Genomic DNA, 20,996 nt, shown 5'->3' on the forward strand with positions numbered 1-20,996 from the left:
CATGGTGTTCACGGCATCGATCCTCGACGGTACGCATTGTCTGACCAATATACGACTTGCCACATTGACACGGAATCTGGTACACGCCGGCCTTCCTCAAACCGAGGTCATCTTTGGCGCTCCCCACCAGTGCACGAGTTTTATTCGGAGGACAAAGCACAGTTCCCACCCGGTGTTTCTTCAAAATGCGGGCGATTTTCCCCGAGAGTGCGCCTGTATATGGAATAAACGCAGTGCCTACCTCCTCCCTCGTGATTTCATCCATCTCCACAGGTTGTGCTGTAGTGGTTGGGCGGAGAGCACGTTGAATCTGCCACTCTGAGTACCCATTTTTTCGAAATACAGTTCTCAGATGCTCCAATTTCTGGGGTAGACTCTCTGCGTCAGAGATAGTGCGCGCCCTATGTACTAGAGTTTTAAGTACCCCATTCCTCTGTTAAGGGTGGTGGCAGCTGTCTGCGTGCAAATACAGATCAGTGTGCGTTGTCTTCCGATACACCCCATGACCTAGGGTGCCGTCAGCCCTTCTCTTGACCAAGACGTCAAGGAAAGGTAATTTACCCTCCGTTTCAGTCTCCATTAATTGTACACACACGTGCTGATAACGGATGAAAATCGAGTACCAAAATAGTATGCATATCCACAGGAAGACGCAGTGTGAGACGTCACTAAAAGAAGTTAACTGGTAAACTGGAAGTGGGAGGAGAGATGATGACAAAGTCCCTGATCACCAGTCTTTGCCCCAGTAACCTGTCATCCGATGATGACGATGATGACGACGACGATGGCGGTGACGACGACGATGACTTAACTTACGGAAAAAATGTTAGATGTGTCTCGTGGTTCTTACTCGAGGTTCTGCCGTCTTTGTATTGACTGGATACGGTACTGTTTTTACTCGCCTGTTGTGGTTGAGACGACGAGTTTATACATGTCTTTTTCCGGTTTTCTCACGGGCCGTGATTCACTTCTGTAAAATTTCCAGCTGTAGGCGTACACTCTCAGGAAAAGTTTACTGGCATTGAAGCATATGTTTGATATTACTACTGTCGGCGAGGAGTACTCCTTTTACTTGTGCTGTTCCGCTTCACAAGTACGCCTCGCTTGGTTCGTTATACGTATTTTTTGTTCCAAAGTAGCATAAATATTTCATTTTATGCATTACATGGTCTGCAATTTTGATTAGTTTATCGCTAATTTCTTTTCCGCCACTCCCCAATACTTTCACTTTTCTTTGATTTACTCACAATCTATTTTCTGTACTCTTTCATTGTATTCAAACAGTCTTAGAAGGATTCCTCACTTTCGCAATGGGTAGTATTGTCATAAGCAAGTCTTACCATTGTATCCTCTCAGTCCCATTCGTGAGATTTTCTTTTGTTTCGTTTATTGCTTGCCTGAGAACAGGTTGATCAGTAGAAAAGACTTTATAACTAAAGGGTCAAAAGTCAAAGTAACCCCACACTCAGGGAGTGAGCACAGGGCAGCAGATGAGCGAATCCTGAAACGCCTTTCTAGGCAAGATCCTACGAGGAGAACACAGCAAGTGCCGTAACTCGACTGCCCAGAAATTTCACACAGAGGAAGAAGGATCAAAATAAACAAACACCTGTCTCAGCTTATCCATAGATATTCGACCGTTTCTGAGAAAAAAACGGTCAGAGTTTTCGAGGTACTTTATGTGCATTTTAGCGAGCAAATGGTTCAACGGAATCAATGCCACAATGGCTAGCGTCACGGCTTCAAACTTCCGCGTTCTGTGTCCGAAACTCGATTATCATTTTTATTTTTGTTTTCCATTTATTTATTCTTGTCTGTAGATGATTACTACACAAATGTTTTCTAGCGTATACTGAACTAACTTATTCTTATTCGCGTACTAATTGTATGCGTGGTAATTCAATTAAAAAAAAAAGGATGAGAAAATTATTACAAACTTCTACAAACTTATATATATATATATATATATTTTTAGACACTTGAATCATAAAATAGATAAAATTACATGAATTAAAAACCAACGACAGAGAAATGTGTTGTAGTAATCGTACGTGTAGTTATCAGCGTGTGCGGGAAAGGTGCATACTTCTAAGGTAACTATTGGCCTATTTTAAAAATTTCCGAGAATAAAACAAGATGGTGTCCAATAATTGTGAATTTTAAAAAGGGCCAAATATCAAACATGATCCAAATGACAAATATTCGGTGATCAAAAAGTCAGTATAAATTTGAAAATTTAATAAACCGCGGAATAATGCCGATAGAGAGGTAAAAATTGACACACATGCTTGGAATGACATGGGGTTTTATTATAACCAAAATGCAGGATGGCGCTCCACCCCATATTGCTAGACGCGTGAAACGTTCGAAGCACTATGGGACTTAACATCTGAGGTTAGAACTACTTAAACCTAACTAACCTAAGGACATCACACACATCCATGCCCGAGGCAGGATTCGAACCTGCGACCGTAGCGGTCGCGTGGGGCCAGACTGAAGCGCCTAGAACCGCTCGGCCACGCCGGCCGGCACGCATGAAAGATCTCTTGCGTGCGTCGTTTGGTGATGATCGTGTGCTCAGCCGTCACTTTCGTCATGCTTGGCCTCGCAGGTCCCCAGACCTCAGTCCGTGCCATTATTGGCTTTAGGGTTACCTGAAGTCGCAAGGGTATCGTGATCGACCGGCATCCCTAGGTATACTGAAAGACAACATCCGACGCCAATGCCTCACCATAACTCCGGACATGCTTTACAGTGCTGTTCACAACATTATTCCTCGACTACAGCTATTGTTGAGGAATGATGGTGGAAATATTGAGCTTTTCCTCTAAAGAACATCACCTTTGCTTTGTCTTATTTTGTTATGCTAATTATTGCTATTCTGATCAGATGAAGCGCCATGTGTTGGACATTTTTTAAACTTTTGTATTTTTTGGTTATAATAAAACCCCATGCCATCCCAGGCATGTGTGTCAATTTGTACCCCCCCCCCCCCCCCTCTCTCTCTCTCTCTCTCTCTCTCTCTATATATATATATATATATATATATATATATATATATATATATATATATAAACTGTACGTACAGAACAGTACTGATGTATTACACCAGGGACTAGATGTGGCGACCATTAACGTTGTGACAGACATATCTATGCAGCATGTTCTGGTATACACACTCCATCCCACCTGGTGTCTCTTCAATTTCTAGTGCAGCAGATCTTCTCTGTCTCTACAGGAGTCTCGTAGCAAGGCAGGTGACTGTCTGACATAGTACACATCATCCTGCTTCGTGTCTACCTTATTACATGCCAGGACAAGCAACTCTGAGACTTTCCTCCCTCCCTCAGCTGACGTGGATGCGTGACAAATCTGAATTGAAACCGATGAAGAATGGAAACGGTGCTATGTTGATGTATACACTCAAAGGCTACTTTGGTAGAGATTTGTTCTTTTTACGATTTTAAAACTTTTTTTCTTTATTGTGATTTCATTCACCTGCCCCATATGGGCAGGGGAGGGCTGTTAGCGGCACAATCCGCCGCTCTTCAGCCTAGTGACATGACAACTAAAACAAGAATAAAATATTACATACATAAGGCGATAAAAAAGGGGAACATAAAACAGAGTAGGGCGAGAAAATGGAGGTAAAGATACACTGACACGGAGACATTCCTGGGGGACATTTAAAAAAGTCACCAGATAGTTAAAAAACACAGTTGGCGATTCTTAAAACACAGAGAAGACACTGAATCCACATGCACAGGTTAAAAGTCGGCCACAGTATTAAAAACACTCCGGAACAACACAAAACCCACATGGAGCAGACACGACGAAGAACAAAACTGCCAGGTGGGACCTGCCGAGGGGAAAGGTCAGAGAGGATGGAAAAGGAGGGGAAAGCAAGGGCGGGCAGGGGAAGCAGTGGGATGAAGAGAGTAGGGGCGTCAGGGGGTACACTAAGAGGCAGGAGACACATGGGGCAGGAGATGAAGAGGGAAGACAAGGCAGGAGGGAATGCAGAGGCACTGAAAGGGGGCAAAAGAGAGGGAGGGGGAATAGGAGGGGTAAGCCGCTCAGGAGGAGGGAGGGGGAGGAGAGGGAGCCCTGAGGAGGAGGCAGGAAGATGGGGCTAGAGTTGGTAGGAAGGGTAGATGTTCAAATGGCTCTGAGCACTATGGGACTTAACATCTATGGTCATCAGTGAAGGGTAGATGTCAGGGCAAAGCTCATCATCCGAGAGGGGTAGATGGTGGAAGTTGCATTGGGAAAGGAGACGGAGGGTGTGGAGATGGAGAGAGGGGTTGGGTTGGGTTGTTTGGGAAAGGAGACCAGACAGTGAGGTCGTTGGTCTCATCGGATTAGGGAAGGATGGGGAAGGAAGTCGTCCGTGCCCTCTCAGAGGAACCATCCTGGCATTTGCCTGGAGTGATTTAGGAAAATCACGGAAAACCTAAATTAGGATGGCCAGATGCGGGATTGAACAGTCGTCCTCCCGAATGTGAGTCCAGTGTTGATGGAGAGAGGGTGGGACACCACGGTAAAGACGCAGCAACTGGTTGGGGGTGGAGAGGGAGGGAGACACCAGGGGGTGAGGGGGATCAAGGTGGCAGACAATATATAGTGTGTGGATGTGTTCAAGGAAAAGTGGGGGAAGGTGATGAGGTCGTAGAGGATGCGCATGGGGGACGGAAGGCGGATGTGGAAGGCGAGGCGGAGCTCATGGCGTTCGAGGATTTGGAGGGCTTTATAGAACCAGGGAGGGGAGGAAATCCAAGCTATGCTGGCATATCAGATGATGGGGCGGATCAAGGATTTGTAGGTGCGAAGGATGGTGAAAGGATGCAGACCCAACGTCCAGCCGGACAGGAGTTTCAGGAGGCAGAGGCGGTTGTGAGCTTTGTTTTGGATAGTAAGGAGATGGGGAGTCCAGGTGAGGTGGCGGTCGAGTGTGAGGCCAAGGTATTTGAGGGTAGGAGTTAGGTGGATAGGACGGCCATAAATGGTGAGGTAGAAATCATGGAGACGGAAGGAGCGGGTGGTGCGGCCTATGATGATCGCCTGGGTCTTGGAAGGATTGATACAGAGGAACCACTGGTTGCACCAAGCGGTGTATTGATCAAGGTGGGTTTGGAGGGTACTTTGGGACCGTTGAAGGGTAGGATAAAGGGCTAGGAAGGCGGTGTCATCAGCAAACTGGAGAAGATGAACTGGTGGGGAAGGGGAAAGGACAGAACCTTGGGGCACACCAGCAGATAGAAAGTACAGGAGTTGTGGATAGTCACACAGGAGGAACGATGTGCGAGGAAGGAAGCAACAATACGGATGAAGTTGATGGGAAGAGCATACAGGTAGGTCTGGAGTTTGAAGAGGAGCCAGGGATGCCAGACACGGTCATAGGCATTCTGGAGATCAAGGGAAACAAAGATAGTGGAGCGGTGGGAGTTAAGTGGGAGGGAAAGAAGATTAGTAAGATTAAGGAGCCGGTCATCAGCGGAGAAGGAAAGCCGGAAGTCACATTGGGTAAGGGGAAGGAGGTGGTGCTGGTTAAGGTGGCGGTGGTGAGAGAGGATGGCCTCAAAGACCTTACTGAACATGGAGGTGAGGCAGATAGGACGATAGGAAGAGGTATCAGAGGGTGTTTGTTAGGTTTAGGGAACAGCAGGACATGGGAAGTCTTCCACGGGTCGGGGTAAAATCCATTGGAGAGGAGGACATTGTACAGGGTAGCAAGGACAGACAGGAAGGATGGGGGGATTCCTTGAGGTGGCGGTAGGTGATGCCATCATGACCAGGGGCAGTGTTGGGTTTGGAGCGGAGGACGAGTCTGATGTCTTGTGCGGTGATGGGAGTGTTGATGTCTGAGGGGGGTAACCGATCCAAGTACTGGAAGCTAGGGGTGAGTGGGGGTCAGAGGTGTCAGTGTGGTCAAGGACGGTGGGGAAGAGGGAGTAATCAAAATGGGGATCGTCAGGAATGGAAAAGACCTCGGATAGGTGGGAAGCAAAATGGTTAGCCTTACTGAGGTTGTCAGGAAAGGGTCTATCGTCATGAAGGATGGGGTAATGCGGGGTGGGATGGCTACCAGTAGGGCAGTGGAAGGCTGACCAGTACTTGGAGGAGTTGACAGGGAGGGTGGAGTTGAGGCGTGTGCATGTCTGGCGCCAGTCCTGGCATTTCTTTGCTGTAAGGAGATTCCAGATGTGTCGCTGTAATTGCCAGTGGTGGGTGAGAGTATCCCGGTCACAGGTGTGGTGGAAGGAGTGGTAGAGCCTGCAGGATTCATGCAGGAGGAGGACAGCCTGTGGAGGAAGCGTAGGGTGGTGAGGGTGGATGAGTTTGGTAGAGACATGAGCCTCCACGGCGTCAGTGATGGTCTTCTGAAGGAAGGAAGAGGCATGGGTTATGTCAGCAGGGTGGTGAAAGGTGAGGGGGTGGCTTTCGACCTGTAAGGAAATGGATTCCCGATAGGCATCCCAATTGGCATGGCAGTAGTCGTGGACAGTCTTTGGAGGGGCAGCTGAGTGGGTGGCTGCAGGGGTGGGATGGATAGAGGAGATGGTGAGAAGGACAGGGAGATGGTCACTACTAATGGAATCGAGGACATCAATGGCGATTCTACCAAGGAGTTTGGGGGAAGTGAGGATAATATCGTGGGTGGATTTACTTTCAGGACGGGTGTGCTGTGGGAGAGGAACAAGATCACCATGGAGGGTGGCAAGGAACTGGTGCAACCGCTGAAGGGTGGCTGGGTCAAAGCTGTGGATGTTGAGGTCAGCAGCAATCACATAGGTGGTGAAGGTATGGTCAGCATGGGAAATGAAGTCAAAGGGGAGAGGAGCTGCGGGGCAGATATAGATAGTGGCACAGGTGATGGTGAGGGAGGGAAAAAAATAGGCTGAGGAGAAGGTGTTCAGTTTGGTCATTGAGGAGGGGTTGTGGCCGGACAGGGATATGCTTGAGGTGGCCTATAGTGACCCCACCTCGGGCTAGGGGAAGGGGATTGTCAGTGCGGTGAAGGAGATAGGGGGAGGTGTGGACAACATGGTGGGGTTGGAGGAAGGTTTCATTAAGGATGAAGGAGTCAACCTGGTGCTGGAGAGGGTATGCATGAAGAGGTATTTGTTTGCAGGGAGGGAGCTAATGTTGAGGTAGAGGAGACGATACTGTTGACGTGCCAAGAGGTTGGAGGTGGGAAGGATGCGGGAAGGGGGGAGAGGGGCTTAAACGAGGGTGTCGAGGCGGGTGAAGGTAAAGTGGGCCTGGTTGTGGGAGTAGGTGGCGTAGGTGCTTAAGTGGAAAACAGAGTGGGTGGCAAGGGAAATCTGCTGGAGTGTGTGGGGGCGCTGGAAGGCGTGGATGTTCTGCAGGACGATGGTGAGGAACCGGATGATGTCTTCTGCTGTAGGGGGAGGGCGGGGGGGGGGGATTGTTAGGGTGGATGGGTTTTAAAACGTCTGGACACCTTACTTTTATATCAGTTATTAGACACAGGCACTGACGATTCAAATGTAGCGTTGGAAGTAGTCGTCCTTGTATTAGACACTCTCAAAATATTGCTATGATGGTGCATTTCCATTATTTATGTTGTCAGCCACTGTCCCACGTCCACAAGGAGGGCGACCTTTCACAAGTTATTCATAGCAGTTCGCAGCTCTCCCTGTCCTGCGCTGAAGCGTAAATCCACGTGTGAGTTCGTCAGTCGGCGGTAGCACGTGGCGGAGTGCCGGTAGATGGCGCTCGGCGGTTGACGCGGACAGCTCCGGCCGGTATTGGACCCCCAGGAACGCCAGTTTCATTACAACAGGGCAACATTTCATTCCGGCCAGGAACGCGTCAGCATCCGGTCGCAACCCGCACAGGTATTCCCGGCATTTGCGCAGCCTGACAGACCGCCGGCGTGACCGTAATTTGGCAGAGCCTGTAGTCCACACGCCCGTTAAAGACTTACTGATTCTATTAGGTTGGTGCATAAGTTCGTAGTGTTTTTCTATAAGTATGATGAACACAACAGATACACATAACAGAGACTTTAGTCATCAATAATATAATCTCCTTCACTGTTCACGACCGTCTGTCAACATTGGGGTAACTTTTACAGTGCACATCTGCAGAAACCACATGGTTTTAAGGCGAAGAATTCTTCGAGCCATGTTCGGAGCGCATTTTCATCCAGAAAGGAAGTTGGCTAAAAAATGGTTCAAATGGCTCTGAGCACTATGCGACTCAACTGCTGAGGTCATCAGTCGCCTAGAACTTAGAACTAATTAAACCTAACTAACCTAAGGACAGAACACAACACCCAGCCATCACGAGGCAGAGAAAATCCCTGACCCCGCCGGGAATCGAACCCGGGAACCCGGGCGTGGGAAGCGAGAACGCTACCGCACGACCACGAGATGCGGGCAGAAAGGAAGTTCCTTGAAGGATGTTCGACAGAGAGCACAAAAGGTAAAAATCTGAGGGGGCAAGATCAGGTGAAAGCGATGGGTGCGGAATGACCTTCCAACTCAGTTCCTTCATGGGCTTGGCGTTTTTTGTCAGTCTAGCAGAATGTGGCCGGGCGTCTGTAGTGATGGTTACAGCCCGGGGTAATCGTTTCATTCTACACCACACCGTACCTGTTTCTCCAGATGCATAACATATGTAGATGCGCGCAGGTCTTGGCACGGGGATATCTGCTTTGTTTTGGCTCAACCATTCCTTTCTGTTCTGTATCTTAACATAAAGACACAATTTCTCGTCTTCAGTACGATACAGGACGTGAATGGTTGGTGTTGTTCACAACTGATGACGAGCAAGCTGAGAAGCACATGTAGCCACCCGCTAATTTTTGTGATTTTGTCTTAGAGCTTGCGGTGCCCATACATCCGATTTCTGAAACTTCCTCGTTGCATGCAAATGTCGCACGGTGGTGGAATGATGTCACTTCGTCACATTTATCAGTTCTGATTTCTATTATAACACTAACTTGCCCTGACAGAAGATAATGTTACCCTCTGAAAGAATTTAGAAGTCTGACCGCGTCTTTGTTAACGGATAAGGGTATCGGACTACAATTTTGAATGTAGTGCAATTAATAGAAAAACTAAACAGACTTTAGCTTTGGGGTTTAATGAAAGTAGTAAAATTAATATACGAATGAAAAAAAAAAAGAACTGTCGCCAGCCTAATTAGGCACATGTTTAAGAAAATTGAATATTAGTTATTGAAGTTACTTTCATTAGTATTCCCCTTGAATAGCACATGCGATACAAACGAACACAAGTCACTCTGAGCTGTGGGTAGCAGCAGTTACCAATAAAACACAAACCAGTAAATATAGAAAGCAAAAATGTACCAAACTCATACTAATAACAGCTACATTCGAGAGCATTACTTGAATCATACAGAAATGTTACTGCAAGAAGCGCAGAACTAAAATTGGACATGAGGGCCTTCTGCTTTAACAGCACTAATAGAGATAAATAATATAATAATTACACTGTTTATACTCCCATTTTTATATTTATTTTCGTTAGTAGCTATAATAGTCCAATTATCTTTGTAATATGAGAAGAATATGGTGGGGACCCATAAACCAGTATAGTATCACTATTCAAACTCTATGATTATTTCAGTAGCAAAAATTAATTCAAACATAGTCACTTCTTAACTTCACTTGGGATGGATTTTATTTTACTTTTCAAGGCAAATTATTCAACACTGAGCTCAATTAACTTCAAAAGCAAACATTCATGATAGTAATAAAGGCTAAATTATGTTTCAAATGAGTTTAACTTATTTGCCTTTTTCATCACCTGTGAAGCAGGTATTTTAGACAGTAGCATTTATACAATCTAGAACTGTATTTTTGCAAAACGATACTTTGCACTGAACTGAGAGTACTTTCGCAAAATTCTAACTAACTTCACTTTTGTAGTTTTAACTTCAACTTTTGCTAATCCTTGCACATTTGACAAACATAAATAATAATTTTAGAACACTTAAATCAATCATAGTTCACTTGAAACAGGATACTTCGTTTTATAAACACTTAGGAGAGGACCCTGCATAGGTTCCTGATCAGTGTAGAAGATATGGTTCCAAACACAGATTTATAGCATTTGAATTATTATTAAAATCACTCACACAAATTAACTGGTCTATGCTCTGATACATATCTGTATGCATGAATTTCGTGGAGCAGTGGCGAAGTTGTGGTGGCAAGCGACATGGCGGCTAACTGTACTCACGGCTCTTGATGTTTGAATGCTCTATAAAATTTCTTATTGGCGACAGGTTTTTAACGTATTAGAGCCATTCCTTATTGCCGAGAATACCAAGCAACAGCCAAGTCCACATCCGAGGGAACATTCCTTGCAAAGCGGCTTCCAATTGCCTCCCTCGGCACCGCCGATGTTTACCATGCAACTGCCAGCCAATGACTGCGTACCGTCCACACCAAGGATCCGCCCAGTTCGACCGCCAAAACCATCTTTTACATCGCGCCATACCACTTCCGTTGCGGAGTGACTTCACTACATCTTTTACATTTTACAATACAAGTGCCCTAAGCATGAACCAGCTTCCAACATACATTGTTTTTCTTATAAACATACACACATTACAAAATTTCATTATTTTAGACAATCTTTTATCTTTTTCCATATAAACATCACAAACTTTAAATTTCCTGTCAAAAATCAATGACAGTAACTAACAAACAACTCAGACTCCATAATCGTAGATACACAGCTACTTAATATAAACCTGCTGCTAATCGATACAAGTGATACAGTATCATTGTAGCTTAATGCGTTCAAACGATCTTGTTCAAACCCTCAAGGTCTTCATGAATATGGAGACTGTCACTAACGTCGAAATGATCCTCCTTAAAACTAGAAAACTATTTTCTTCCTTGCTCTCTCCGATGTCATTACCCCACACACGGCGCAAATGTTTCTGGCTACCTCGGATGCTGTCACCCCTCTACTGAATGCAAACACAAGAATATGCCGGAAATATTCCGATTTCTCCGCTTGACACTCCATTTTCCAGCGTCCACAGCTCCACTAACTATTTCCAGATGACAGAATCACAATATGTAGACTCCAATAGCAACAGTGAATTACAAATAAATATTGTCAACACAATAGATAAATAAACCCATAGCAACCGGAATACTAACATGCAAAACAAAAACTCTACAAACACATGAATTACTATTTGTATTACGGATTTCTGATCGAGAGCTCGCAGTGTTTTCCGTTAACAGGCACTCACTATACAATAAACGTAACGGTAAAGTGGATACTTGATGAGTCAGACGAAGTACACGTACACCATTTGATCGAAAATATATGGACACGTGTATGTGGTGCAGAATTGACCACTGTATGTCAAGAGAGGCGAACCCGCAAGCAGAAAAGGATGATGATGATGATGATGATGATGATGATGATGATGAAATGATGAGGGCAACACAAACACCCAGTCCCCGGGCAGAGAAAATGCAGCAGAAAAAGAGGCGGGGAGAACCAGTAAGACGGATCGGTCAGGAGAGCTACCTGATTTCAAGTGCGGACTAGTCATTGGATGCGTAACAAATCCATCGGGGAAATTCCAACCCTTCTAAAGCTGCCCAAGTCGACTGTTGATGATGTAACGAAAGGAGCAACCACAGGTAAGCCGAGATCAGACAGACCTCATGTACAGAGGCGAGAAAGTCGGCATTTGCGGAGGGTAAGTGAAAAAAATCGTGTGAAAACAGCTGAAGAAATTGGTCGAGAGTTCCGCAGTGCTTGCAGCAGTGCAGCTAGCATAACGACTGTGCATACAGAGTTAAAAAAAAATGGGGTACCATGGTTGAACAGCTCCTCACAAGCAACACATTTCTGTTGCCAGTGCTATTCAATGCTTGAGTTGGTATATAGAGCGACGCCATTGGAAAGTGAATGAATGGAAACGAATGATTTGGAGTGATGAATCTACGAAAAGCCGATAGAAGTGTTTGGGTTTGGAGAACGCCTGGGAACGTTTCCTGCCATCATATGTAGTGGTGACATTGAAGTGCAGACGTCGTAATATCACGGTATGGGGATGTTTTTCGTGGTTAGGGTGCGAGGTTCCGAGGTGGAGATATGGGATGTTCACTGCATCTCATATAAATCTACACTATGTGATCAAAAGTATCCGGACACCTGGCTGAAATGACGTACAAGTTCGTGGCGCCCTCCATCGGTAATGCTGGAATTCAATATGGTGTTGGCCCATCCATAGTCTTGATGACAGCTTCCACTCTCGCAGTCATACGTTCAGTCAAGTGCTGGAACGTTTCTTGGGGAATGGCAGCCCATTCTTCACGGAGTGCTGTACTGAGGAGAGGTATCGATGTCGGTCGGTGAGGCCTGGCACGAAGTCGGCGCTTCAAAACACTCCAAAGGTGTCCTATAGGATGCAGGACAGGACTCTGTGCAGGCCAGTCCACTACAGGGATGTTATTGTCGTGTAACCATTCCGCCACAGGCTGTGCATTGTGAACATGTGCTCAATCGTGTTGAAAGATGCAATCGCCATCCTCGAGTTGCTCTTCACCAGTAGGAAGCAAGAACGCGCTTAAAACATGTATGTAGGACTGTGCTGTGACAGCGAATTTTACTGTTGGCACTACACAAGCTGGCAGATCACGTTCACCGGGCATTCGCCATACCCACACCCTCCCATCGGATCGCCACATTGTGTACCGTGATTCGTCACTCCACACAACGTTTTTTCACTGTTCAATCGTCCAATGTTTACGCTCCTTACACCAAGCGAGGCGTCGTTTGGCATTTACCGGTGTGATGTGTGGCTTATTAGCAGCCGTTCGACCATGCAATCCAAGTTTTCTCACCTTCCGCCTAACACTGATAGTACTTGCAGTAGATCCTGATGCAGTTTGGAATTCCTGTGTGATGGTCTGGATAGATGTCTGCCTATTACACATTACAATCTTCTTCAACTGTCGACGTTCTCTGTCAGTCAACAGACGAGATCGGCCTGTACGATTTTGTGCTGTACGTGTCCCTTCACGTTTCTACTTCACTATCACATCGGGAACAGTGGACCTAGGGATGTTTAGCAGTGTGGAAATCTCGCGTACAGACGTATGACACCCAATAACCTGACCACGTTCGAAGTCCGTGAGTTCGACAGAGCGCCCCATCCTGCTCTCTCACAATGTCTACTGACTACTGAAGTCGCTGATATGGAGTACTTGGCAGAAGGTGGCAGCACAATGCACCTAATATGAAAAACTTACGTTTTTGTGGGGGTCCGGATACTTTTGAGCGCATAGTGTGTATCAGAAAGGTAAGTACTCTCTACCCCCCACCTCACACCTCCTCCTTGAGCTACCACTTTTCATATCACGCAGTGGATAATAATTAATAATAAAAGAAGCTATTTGGGCTCCAGAGTATACATTTCGAGAGTTGACACCTGCATCATAATTTATTTTGGTTATAATTTGATTAATTAATATCATTCTTGGGAGTTTCTATGAACTGCGCAGAAATGCCACAAAATATATGTTCGTTAGTTTGTGCACAACACCAATTTTCTGATACTGATCTCATCAGGATAAATGCCGAGTCGATAGGGTAAAAGTAAAGTAGCAAAATAGAAAAAACGAGTAGACGACGTTTTGGAAGATATAACAGCGGGTCACAATGGTGTTACTGACAATAGTCGGAAAAATGTAAACTTGCAGCTTTAGTGATTCTGGTAAAATAAAAGTTGTCCATTGACTGGCAGTTATGTAAAATATTGATCTCTACTAACTTTTTGATGGCTTTAGTGACCCAGTGGGGCCGGCCGGTGTGGCCGTGCGGTTCTAGGCGCTTCAGTCTGGAACCCCGTGACCGCTACGGTCGCAGGTTCGAATCCTGCCTCGGTCATGGATGTGTGTGATGTCCTTAGGTTAGTTCTAAGTTCTAGGGGACTGATGACCACAGATGTTAAGACTCATAGTGCTCAGAGCCATTTGAACCATTTTTTGACCCAGGGGCTAAAATTCATGTATCAGAACTTTGCAATATGGAGGTCCGGGTTTTGCTTTGTAAATGACTGAAAACTAATTGTTTACTATTGCTGATTTATTTTGCCGTTGTTCTTGAAAGCGAACGTATTACAAGTAACATAAACGCACGTAGCTCTTGAAATCATAACAATCTTCCAACACAGACTGCCTCCCATGGTATCCACTTACGACCAAAACCATAATACACTAAAGATAATTTTCAAAGAGGTTACATTCAACTATACTGCGACAATCTTGTATATTAGAAAAGTAGAGATTCATGCATTATGATAAAATATAATTTGTGTTTATAATAATTATTTTTGTTCGATTCTGTGTAAGTTAAATGCAAAGATACGTGGGGGATTAGCTTTTTATAGCGTACATATTTTTGTGGAAAAGAGTGCCGAATGTTTTCGTAAATGTACAGTAGCATAAAGGAATAGAAATAATGGTTAAGTACGATAAAAAACCAGTTCCCCAGCAAAAGTCGAGAATCGCATAAATATCGGTCAGAACTGGTATCGGATTATTCGTAACTGTGAGATCATCGTCGATATAATCAATTTGGAAAGGAAATCATCTTCCCTCGATTGTTAGAGACTGTAAACAGATTGTTGGTCTGAGATGGATATACGTCAGTCAGGTATTGTGCTCTTCTCGAAAGGAGCGTAAGTAAAATCCGAAGAAACTCAAACTGACTGTTAGGGTTTGAAGCTGAATTCTGTCTTTTGACGCAGTCATCGGTATATTCCTTCGATAAGGTCTAAACGTTTAACATCCCATTATTCTAGTGATTCGCCCTAGAATACGAGACGCTGCAGCGTAAATCAAACAGCAACTCAGGTGGCCATCTGCATCGCAAATTAAGTGCCCTCACCCCCCAAAACATGTTCCCCGGGCCTATCGATCTCTAGGCACACCAAGCCTTGGTGGCCGTCAGGCACAGGCTGTGCTCCATGACACACACCTACCACCCACACCTCCCACCCTTTAGACAGCTGCTTCCTACCGGAATCTCTCAACCCTCCCCCATCACACCCTTAATTCTCTTACTGTCCCTCCACTACTTGAAAAAGAATGCGCTGAAACTGAGCAGTAGTTACTAGTTATTTATTTTGCTACTCGTCGAGCAATAGTACCACAAGCGAAAGAAAACGTGCTGAAATTTATCCATTATCTCTGAAATATTCTCGCAATGTGATATTTACTTCATTGGAAGCTACATATTTGCCAGGCATTCGTTTCCTTGCCGGTGGAAGTCGGGGGATACCAAATACTGAAGAAGAATTATTGCAACCCTGTCACAACTCATTTTGTTTCAGCCATTTATTCCACAGTCTTGCCTTTTGCTATATAATTACAAGATTCTCTTACATCCCAGCAAATCCTGACCATGACTTTCGCAGCAAAAGTAATAGATTTTAGAGCTTTTGGTGCTACTCTACCAGAGCTGAGGGGCGTGGAAGGAAAGGAGTGGTTGAGAAGGGAGTAAGGCAGGGTTGTAGCCTATCCCCGATGTATATTGAGCAAGCAGTAAAGGAAACAAAAGGAGAATTTGGAGTAGGAATTAAACTGCATGGAGAAAAATAAAAACTTTGAGTGCGATAGTATTGGAAGCTGAAGAAATCAATTAAAATATGTTCCGCGGTCCGAACTGGAACCCAGGTCTCCTTGTTTACTGGGAAAAAATGCTGATCATTATATCACCGCAGCATTATCGCGAACGTTGCTGTACGAACTATCCAACCCGAAGTGCCCTCCCAGAACAAACTTCAATTCATATCTCTAGCCTAAAAGCTTTGAGGTTCGCCGATGATGTTCTAATTCTGTTAGAGACAGCAAAGGACCTGGAAGAGCAGTTGAACGGAATGGACAGTGTCTCTAAAGGAGGATATGATACGAACATCAACAAAAGCAAAACGAGGATAATGGAATGTAGTCTAATTAAATCAGGTGATGCTGAGGGAATTAGATTAGGAAATGAGACACTTGAAGTAGTAGATGAGTTTTGCTATTTGGGCAGCAAAATTACTGATGGTAGTCGAAGTAGAGTGGCTATGAAATATAGACTGGCAATGGCAAGGAAAGCGTTTCTGAAGAGATTTGTCAGGAAGTCTTTTCTGAAAATATTTTTATGAAGTGTATCCATGTATTGAAGTGAAACGTGGACGATAAATAGCTAAGACAAGAAGAGAATAGAAGCTTTCGAAATGTGGCGCTACAGGATAATGCTGAAGATTAGGTGGGTAGATCACTTAACTAATGAGGAGGAGAACTGGGGAGTAGAGGAACCTGGGCACAACTTGACTAGAAGAAGGGATCGGTTGGTAGGACACGTTCTGAGGCGTTCAGGTATCACCAGTTTAGTACTGGAGGGACGCTTGGAGGGTAAAAATCGTAGACGGAGGCCAAGAGATGACTAAACTAAGCAGATTGAGAAGGATGTAGGTTGCAGTAGTTACTCGGAGATGAAGAAGCTTGCACGGGATAGAGTACAATGGAGAGCTGCATCAAACCACTCTCTGGACTGACGACCACAACAGCAACAACTACCACTTTTCGCTTTGTACAGTTTGAATCACTTTGTCTGATGGCGGATCAAAATGACTGTTTGTTCTTTAATTTTTGGACGTCGTTACTGTTTGGTAGTTTGGATACCGCAACCTTCGACGAGGACCCGAAAAGTATTAGTGAGAACAGCGAGAAAATGATGGAGAACGTGCTGCTTAATAATCTTCGTCCACAGTTTCACATTTCAGCTCGCAGAAACTGTTATAAAATGTTCTAACCCTCTAAGAATTATGCAGAGAAGTCAGGAATCACGACGATAAATCACAATCTACTGTCACTTAACAGATCAGTATATTCTGATAAGAGTTCAGACGCACAAGTAATGGTTCTGAAAATCATTAAAGCAAGTCATGTCGTTCTCAGCACTCGAAACATCTCAGAGACTATTCCTTGTTCCTAACTATGTGAAGTTAATTCCGCTGTTTAAAAATGGAGAATAGTCTTGGGCACTTGCACGCGGCTTTCTCTTACATAGTGGGCGCAAACAAAAAAATACCGAGTACGAAATGTTGAGCTTCCCAAATAGATTCTTAATCCCCGCTAAGTCCAGTTGTACAGTTTCACAAGATATAAGCGTTATAGCATTCCACCGAAGCACACTAACATCAGCAATCATTAAACCTCTCCGAGACTAAAGCGGCCAGTGTCGCGGACAAAACACGGCACATTCTGTATCTGTGCGTAGCACCTTTCCGTGTGACTGACAGTGGTCGAATAAGCTCTCAGGTGCAGACACCTCGTTCCTTATACATAGTCGGTACGGACGGCAAACAAAGCATTCGCTCCAAAATCGCTTCCATTTTCGGCAACATCTCCCATTCAGCACCCTTTATGACTACAACATTATTTATATAGCTATTATGTGAAGACCAACAACGATCCCAACTTTTCTCTAAGTAAATCTGTCATCACTTACGTTTCAGGCCAATAACTGTTAAATTTTAACTCCCAAATTTTTCAGACGGAACAGAGGGTAGATGGTGGCCTTTGAACCGTCTCTGTTTTAATTTCTGTACCTTCGTAAAATTACAAGATTACCTTGGAACTTAGTTTAGCTTCATTATTAGTGTAATAAATATAGTGCTGTCGTCTAGGCATTGCATCTTAATCTCTTAACAAATTTTACGTGTGAAAAGTTTTTTTTCTTATTAATTCAAAAGGTAGATAAGGTAGCTACATGAAAACTTTTACCATATGTTTTTACGACAAACTGAACATAATTACAGACGTAACTCTGTCTAACTTTAATATTACGTGCCTCTAAAATTTCGAAAAAAGTGGGATAGTAGGAAAACTATAAGGGATAACTTCATGGAAACTTATACCACCAGCTCTTAAAATAAACTGCATCTACACTGAAGCGCCAAAGAAACTGGTATAGGCATGCGTATTCAAATACCGAGATATGCAAATAGGCAGAATACGCCGCTGCGGTCGGCAACGGCAAAACAAGACAAGTGTCTGGCGCAGTTGTTAGATTGGTTACGGCTACTACATTGGCAGTTTCCCCAGATTTAGTTGAGTTTGAAAGTGGTTTTATAGTCGGTGCACGAGCGATTGGACACAGGATCTACGAGCTAACGATGAAATTGGGATTTTCCCGTACGACCATTTCACGAGTGTTCTGCGAATATCAGGAATCCGGTAAAACATCAAATCTCCGACATCGCTGCGGCGTGAAAGAGATCGTGCAAGAACGGGACCAACGACGACTGAAGAGAATCGTTCAACGTGACAGAAGTGCAGGCCTTACGCAGATTGCTGCTGATTTCAATACTGGGCGAACAATAAGTGTCAGTGTGCGAACCATTCAACTAAACATCATCCATATGGTCTTTAGGAGCCGAAGGCCCACTCGTCTAATGGGTTGCAGTTCGCATATGGTCCCTTCTGTCTGAACTGGAGTCCTTCCCAATACCACCTCTCCTCGAGGTTCATTCACGTACTTCTCTATGGTGTACACCTAGGCCGCAGATTCTTCTGGACCTTCCACATGGCCCTAAGGACTCCGTTAACCTTGCGGCTCTCCGCTATCATTTCCTCTCGATTCTCGACATGTACTGGGGCCATGACGTGGTTTACACCGGCGGCTCGATGACTGATGGTCACATAGGCTTTGAATATGTTCATGGAGGACATATTGAACAGCACTCCTTGCCAGATGGCTGCAGTGTTTTCACTGCAGTGCTGGCGGCCATATCCCGTGCTCTTGATCACGTCCGCTCGTGCCCTGTTGAGTCATTTCTCTTGTGAACTGACTCCCTGAGCAGCCTACAAGCTATTGACCAGTTCTACCCTCACCATCCTTTGGTAGCGTCCATTCAGGAGTCCATCTATGCCCTGGAATGGTCCCTTCGTTCAGTGGTGTTTGTGTGGATCCCAGGACACGTCAGAATCCCAGGCAACGAACTTGCCAACAGGATGGCCAAACATGCTACACGGGAACCGCTTCTGGAGATAGGCATCTCCGAAACTGACCTGCGTTCTGTCCTACGTCACAGGGTTTTTGATCTTTGGGAGACGGAATGGCATAACAGTACGTACAACAAACTGCGTGTCATTAAGGACACTACGAATGTGCGGAAGCCTTCAATGCAGTCCTCTCGCAGGGAATCAGTTTGCCGGCTCCGCGTTGGCCATATGTGGCTAAAGCATGGTTACCTCCTCCGTCGCGAGGACCCATCTCGGTTTTGCTGTGGCTCACAAATGATGGTCATGTACCTCTTGCTGGACTTTAAAACTTTCCGAGCACCCTACCTTCGGTGTTGGGCGACAATGCCTCAATGTCAGCTTTAGTTTCACGTTTTATTCGTGAAGGTGGATTTTATCATTTGATCTAAGTCTTAGCACATGTCCTTTGTTTTAATGTGTTGCAGAGTGGCTGGCTTCTCCTTTTAATTCTCATGGTCAGCCAGCCATGGTAATCGACTCTCTTGTTTTCATATCTTCTATATGTTTCTTGCGTCTCTCTGTGGTTTTCTTGTCCAATTTTGTCCGTTTTAGTGTTTGTTGCCCTTCTGTTATTCTTGTGGTTTTCTCCTTTCTTCCAGCTGTTTTTTGTATGTCTCGATTATTTTATTCCCAACCTTGTGGAATAATTATAATTGGAATGAGGGTCCGATGAAATAGCAGTTTGATCCCCACCCCCCACCCTCTTTTAAACCAACCAACCAACTTCACGACACAAAGCATTACGCCTCGCCTGGGTCCGTCAACACTGACATTGGACTGTTGATGACTGGAAACATGATGCCTGGTCGGACGAGTCTCGTTTCAAATTGTATCAAGTGGATGGACGTATATGGGTATTGAGAAAAATCTCATGAATCCATGGACTCTGCATGCCAGCAGGGGACTCTTCAAACTGGTGGAGGCTCTGTAATGGTGTGGGGAGTGCACAGTTGGAGTTATAAGACCTGTGATACGTCTAGATACGACTACAGGATCCTGCCTGATCACCTGCATCCATTTATGTCCATTGTGCATTCTGACGGACTGGGGCAATTCCATCAGGACAATGTGACATCCCACAATTCCATAATTGCTGTAGAGTGGCTCCAGGAGCACTCTCCTAACACCACTGCTGGCCACCAAACCCACCAGACATGAACATTATTGAGCATATCTGGGATACCTTGCAACGTGCTGTTCAGAAGAGATCCCCACCCCCTCCCACTCCCACGGATTGAATGACAGCCCTGCAGGATTTATGGTTTCAGATCCATCCAACACTACTTTAGACGTTAGTCGAGTCCATGCCATTTCTTGTTTCGGCACTTTTGTGTGCTCGCGGTAGGCCTACTTGATACTAGGCAGTGTACCAGTTTCCTTGGCTCTTCCGTGTAATTCCATAATTATAGTTTCTAGCTGAGATTCACAATATTTAGCCTTCTCATGTACTTACTAATATGACCAAGTCTTGAAACAATATTTAAACATTTAATTTTACATAAATAAATCGTGCAATTTCTTAGTTAATGGCTCAGGGCACATGCTAGCATTGCTGCCTCGACCTTGATCGATCAACGAAGGGTACTCAACACATCATTCGCATTTCAGTGTTTGTTTGCTTAGCCGCAACTTCTCATTAGCATGTTGCAAAGTGTTTGGCTGAGTTTGTAGTTTTGGGACGTCTCACCTGGGTTATCAAAGAACCTACATCCATGTCTGAATTCAGACACTGATTAGTCAAGTGTTTAAAATGAAGGAGACAGATTTGATATGAACTTGGACCAAATTAACATGAATTTCCTTTGGCGGCTAATTGTCAAACATAGAATTTTGTCTTTACTCTGTTACTGTTTACCTATTTAAACGAAACACTGAACACGACTTGTTATAAGCGAAGCCTTTAAGTACATAAAATTGGCTCGACCTACAT

The sequence above is a fragment of the Schistocerca serialis genome, chromosome 7, assembly GCF_023864345.2.
Source record: "Schistocerca serialis cubense isolate TAMUIC-IGC-003099 chromosome 7, iqSchSeri2.2, whole genome shotgun sequence".
In the NCBI taxonomy this organism is placed as follows: Eukaryota; Metazoa; Arthropoda; class Insecta; order Orthoptera; family Acrididae; genus Schistocerca; species Schistocerca serialis.